The sequence below is a fragment of the Molossus molossus genome, unplaced genomic scaffold (assembly GCF_014108415.1).
Source record: "Molossus molossus isolate mMolMol1 unplaced genomic scaffold, mMolMol1.p scaffold_m16_p_10, whole genome shotgun sequence".
Taxonomy (NCBI): domain Eukaryota; kingdom Metazoa; phylum Chordata; class Mammalia; order Chiroptera; family Molossidae; genus Molossus; species Molossus molossus.
Window position 1 is genome coordinate 2,798,028 of NW_023425345.1, and position 6,142 is coordinate 2,804,169.

Genomic DNA, 6,142 nt, shown 5'->3' on the forward strand with positions numbered 1-6,142 from the left:
TTTGTTCACTACTTCTGAAATCTAACAAGTTCCCGTTGGAACTTATTTGAGGGTTGAAAGGTTGGAACCAGAATGTTCGATATTCCAAATTTTTGAAAAAGAATCATGCGCCCTGTCCATCACCACACGTACCTCCCAAAACACAGCTCTCCCACAGTCCTACCCCTCAGTGCTTCTTTTGATGTTGGATTGTTGATTAACCCCATATTTTCCTTCCTCTTTTCACTTAATCCCTCATGTATATACATCCATGAAGAACTTAACTGAAATGGGAAGTTCAGGGTAGTTTTGTGGGAATTTTTTGCCTTACAACCCATCAGCCTGCTAATGTCCCCAAAGAGTTGTGCCCTCAGGACCCAGGCAGAGCCCACAGAAGTCAGTTGACTAGAAATGGCTGCCGCTCTGTCATTCTGAGAAATTCCACAGTCAGAGCAGGAGTCAGGGTTGAGTTCATTCCAGATCAATAAATTAGAGAAGCTGTGACTTTGCTTGGTGCCAGCAGCAAACAGCCCAGTTTGGTATTAAATAAAACAAGTCACAGGAATTTTTTAAATTGAGGGTATAAATGAAGAGTGGCAGGGGAAGGGACTCTTGGAGAGTCAGGGTTTCCCTGGTTTGAACTTCAGTGCCACACTGTTGATGCAAAACCTCTGACCAGCAGGCCCGGGTCCGTCAGGAAACACATGGCCAAGGTGAGCTTCACCCTGCTCGCAGACAGCCTCTGCGCGCCGGTCCCACTGAGGTGTCCTCACGCCTCAGGATTCCTGTGTTACTTTCATCAGAGCCAGACGTCCCGTGGGCCTCGGAAAATGAAGGCCATCCGGTGCCGGAGCAGCACTTTTTCTTGGAACTGAAGAGTGGGCTGTCGCAGCACACACAGTGATACACTCCTGGCTGCTTGTTATTCAAGTAGATCCCACTGAATGGCGGTTCAGTTCCCTTTTCCCTGGTGACATAGAACTGCTCCGGGGTCAGCTGCTTTCCCACTCACTCTTGGCAAGAGACGGCTCATTCTTTGTGAGAGACCCTGCGTCCCGCCCCAGCGCCGAGGACACCGCTAACCGGCGGCCTCGCACAGCCCGCCTGGGCGCCCTCGGAAGCGCCGGCTCGAGTGTGCGGAGCAGGAGCGCCGTGCGGCGAGGCGGCCGTCCGCGGTCCCCGGCCCCGCCCCTCCTCAACTCCCGTTCATTAATGTGCTTTTTCTTCCTTCTACTGGCATTCTCCAGTGCTCTGTCCCAGGCCATCTTCTTTTCACTTTACTTACCACAGTGATGTCCTTCATTCTTAGTGCTGTAAGTAACATTCAGACGCCCCAAATTCACACTTCCTGCCCGTGTGTTTGTCCTCTGAGCTCCAGATTCATATAGCCATCTGTAGAGATGACAACTTGACATTGTATCATAAACCACAAAACTTTATTCCCTTACCTCATAGCTGTTTCAGTGCATAGCACTACCAACTACTCAGAACTTACTCTTTTTCTTTTTTTTTATCCTTACCCGAGGACATTTTTTCATTTTTTGTTCAGATAGAGTGGGAGGGAGAGAGAGAGAAACATCGATGTGAAAGGGACACATTGAGTGGTTGCCACCTACACGACTCGGCCGGGGATGAACTGCAACCAAGGTACGTGCCCTTAGTGGGAACCGAACCCGGGTCTCTCTGGACCGCAGGCCGATGCTCTAACTGCTGAGCCAAACCAGCCAGGGCAGAACTTCCTCTTGATTCCTTCTTCTCCATCTCTCACTTTCTATTCATCAGCAAATCTCTTTATTTTTCTAAAACCTCCCTCAAATGCTTCCACTTCTTTCTATCCCTGCTGCAACTACTTAACTCCAGACCATCATTCCTCTGCTGGATTCCACTGAAGCCTCCTAGCTGGTCCCCTCTCCTACCCTTTCCCATCAATTGGATTAATTAACCCCTACATCAGTGATGTACAGGCTGGGTGCTCTTTTTCACATCACTCACTTTTGTCTGGCCTTCCCTCAGTTATTGCATAAGGCCTTTGGGGAAGGAGCAGTGAACTGAACAGAGGACAGCACAGTTCCTGCTCTCATGGAGTTTCCATTACAATATGATCCGAAGGAAAGGAGACCAACGCTTTCAGGTCCGCACAACGGCCAGCCTGGTTCTGACTGCTTTGACAGCCTGCCTGCTACCGGTTCTCCTGGGCAGGCCTCAGTGTGCCGCATCTGCAAAATGGGCTGATATCAGGTAGCTCCGGACCCCAGCGCTCCCTTGGTAGGAGGTGGGGTGCAGATTGAGGTCAGAGGTGATTTTACCACTCACCCCGCCCCCACCCCACCTCCCGTCCCTGCCGACCCCCCGGCCTGAGGGGCGGGGCCCGACTGTCACGTGGCCGGGAGGCACGCGTCAGTTCGGAACTCCAACCGCCGGCGGTTCGGCCCCGCCCCTCCCGGCCGCCCACCCCAGCGCGAGGCTAGCCAGGCGCGCTCCTGACCCCCGCCCCACCCCCTTCTGGAAGGCAGAGCCCCTGCCCGTGCCAGCCGGGCCATAGCGGGTTGGAGCGCGGCGCGGGCCGGTTCGGACTGCTGAACAGCTGGGCCCAGTCCGGGGGTCGGTGGTGGCCCTGAGGGAGGGAGGCGCTGGGGGGCGTAGCGGGCCGCGGTGCCGGAGAACTGCTGAGTGGACGGCGAGACACCGCCCCCTCCTTGTCCTAGTTACACCGAGGTGAGGGGCAGCGCTGGGCCAGCGCGCTTAGCACAGTGCCTGGCACGGGGCGAGCCTCGGTGTCCTGGCCTGGATTGCAACCGCAGCGCGGCAGAAACCAGGGCGGGGAGTGTTCGATCACTGGCTGACCAGGGTAACTGCCATTATTAAGCGCCCAGGCTGGCCGGGCCCGGCCGTCAGCCCTTCCTTCCCGCGGTGGCACACAGGGCATGAGCTGGTGTCCTAGGCCTGGGGTGCGAACCTGGGGCATTTGGCTCCTGCCTACAGCGCCAGGCTGAGGAAAACGTGTAGTACTTTGAAGATTGGGAAGTTTGATGGTGAAGATATCGGACCAAGCTCTGCCTGAATTCTCTTAAGACCTTGGGAAGAGGTTTGATCTTTCTTAGCCATGCTTTCCTCCTCCGTAAAAGTGGCTGGACTGAGGAAAACTAAGAACCAATATGTAAGTAGTGCTTTGCGACGTGTAAAAAGCACTGTCAACGACGTTGTCATAGATACTGCTTCACACTTACCAAGTAAGTGTTTTTATTAGCTGCCTTTTACAGATGAAAAAATTATGTCCTATAGAGGTTTATTGGATCAGGGAGCAGTGATGGAGCAGTACTATTGAATAATTAAAAGATTTTTCAGGATAACTGCCTTGGATGAACATAAAGTTCCACAACACAACCACCCTGTGACCTCATTATCTGAGCTCCTAGCTACCAATTGAAAACAATGCTTTTGCTGGATCTGCTTGCCCCTCCCCAACTACCAACAACCATAGCCCAGCAACCCAGATTACTACTACACAGCAGTTTTAATTATCACCATTTTTTAATGTTTCTTTGTGATGTGGGGTGGACTAATTGTGAGGATTCCTTTAGGCGAAGTCAAAACTGGGAGGTAGTTGGGATGAGGGGTGTTGATTGAATTCTAAAAATTCCAACTGAGTGATTAGGGTTTTCTAAGTAACAATGATCTTGATGGTATTGGTAGTAAATAATTTTTGTCTTTTCTATTGACAGGTCCACCTTCTAGCAAATTATTGGAAGGATCATGAGAAGTGTAAGTAGGGATTTTGAAAGTATCAGTTAAAGGAACTGAAATTATTTATAGAATAATAACATTTAATTTGGCGATACCATTTCTGGATGTATAAAGTTAATTGGTAGATGCCTATCAAATGCCAATTTCTGAGGAGTATATTTACTAATAATACTGGCAGAGAGGTTATACGGATAGCAGCCTGTACCACAAAGGCTGAAAAATACTCGGAAAGATGCGATGTTTCCAGTCTCTATAGGCCTGGGAAAGGAAGGAGAGGCCAAGAGTTTCCTCATGTCTGTGATGAGTACCAGGTGTTTTCTGGGCTGTTTTCACCTATCCTGTAACTTCACTTATCCTCAAAACAAACTTGAAAGGCAGGAGGAATTCTTATTCTTTGTAGAATTTAGGAGATTGAAGCTTAGGAAAAATAAGTAACCCAGCCCTGTTGGTGCCGAAAAAACTTCACTGAACAGCACTTTTCACATTGTTGATCCAGGTTTAGAGTCCACAAATATTTAATGAATATCTATGTCAGGTGCTTCTGAGAATTGTATTTAATCTTCATGACAACCCAACATGCCTTGTGCTTATTTCAGCTGATCACCTTGAAATCAATTAGTGAACCTTAAAAAAATAAAAGTTGCCCGGCTGGTGTGGCTCAGTGGTTGAGCATCAAACTATGCACCAAGAGGTCACTGGTTTGATTCCCAGTCAGGGCACATGCCCAGGTTGTGAGCCCGATCCCTAGTAGGGGGCATGCAGGAGGCGGTCAGTTGATGTTCTCTCATCAGTGTCTCTCTCTCTCTTCTTCTCCCGTCCCCTCTTCTCTCAAATCAATAAAGAAAAAAAAAGCCCATACAGCACAGGAGATAAGCATTGTTATGTTAGAGCTTCCTTTCTAAAATATGATATGGTGCTGTGGGGGTACCAACAGCATCAACTCCTTTAATACACCCCTGACATCTCAAAAAGAGTGGTGCAAAACAAAAGTGTGGGCCTTAGGTAACAAATTGAATTATAAAAGCACTTTTTTCCACCGATGACAAATCTGAAAATACTGGTTTTCTGTGATAAATGCACACACTATTGAGTGACAGAACTAATCACTGACCTGATGCTTGGGCAATTAGGTGTTACTTCCGAAAAAAATGTGGATATTCCAAAATGGCCAGTAAGAAAGGGGATTCTTAGAGTGTTGCTCAAATCTGAGCACTGAGGGGAGTATTGACAGAGGCAGCCTCCAGTCTGAACCACCCCTCCAACTGATCTCCACAACTCAGTAATTTAAAAAAATATATAAATCTGCCCTGGCCAGTTTGGCTCAGCGGTAGAGCGTCAGCCCAATGACCAATGAGTCGCTGGTTCGATTCCAGCCAAGGGCAGATACCTCAGTTGCAGTTCATCCCAGGCCCTGGTCAGGGTCGTGCAGGAGGCAACCAGTGGATGTGTCCCTCTCACGTCAATGTTTCTCTCTCTCTCTCTTTCTTTCCTTCCCACTCTATCAGAAGATGAATAGAAAAATATCCTCCGGTGAGGATTTTAAAAAATTATCTATCTATCTATCTATCTATCTATCTATCTATCTATCTATCTAAAATCAGCCCAGCCAGTGGGGCTTGGTGGATTGAGCATCGTTCATGGACTGAAAGGTCCTGGGTCCTGGTTTGAGTCCTGGTCAGGGCACATGGCTGGATTTTGGGCTCGATCCCCAGTAGGGGGTGTGCAGGAGGCAGCTGATCCATGTTTCCCTCTCACATCGATGTTTCTATCTCTCTCTCCCTTCCTCTTTAAAAAATCAATAAAAAGATATTTTAAAAATGAATAAATAAATGAGCCCTGGCCGGTTTGGCTCAGCGGTTGGAGCGTCGGCCTGCGGTACAGAGAGACTTGGGTTCGGTTCCCGCTAGGGGCACGTACCTCGGTTGCAGTTTGTCCCCAGCCCTGGTTGGTCGTGAGGGTGGCAGCCACTCGATGTGTCCCTTCACATCGATGTTTCTCTCTCTCTCTCTTCCTCTCTCTCCCTCCCGCTCTATCTGAACAAAAAATGGAAAAATGTCCTCGGGTGAGGATAAAAATGAATGAATGAATGAATGAATGAATGAATGAATAAATTTGATCAGGTCTTTTTTTCCTGCCTTTGGTGGAAAGGCATTTGCATAGCCAGGATTAGGTCAGGGGTTGCCTGGCTGGGAACAGGCATTGAATGCAAGCGAAGGGATCTTTTGAGGGTCATGAAATCTAAAACTGGATAGTGGTGATGGTTGCACAAGTCTGTATATTTACTAAGAATCATTGACTTGTACACAAAACAGAGATGAATTTTATGGGATATAAATTATGCCTCAATAAAAGGATTTACAAAATAAAGAAAACCTCTTTTGGTTTCCCATCTCTTACCAAGTCAAGGCTCTGCATGCTC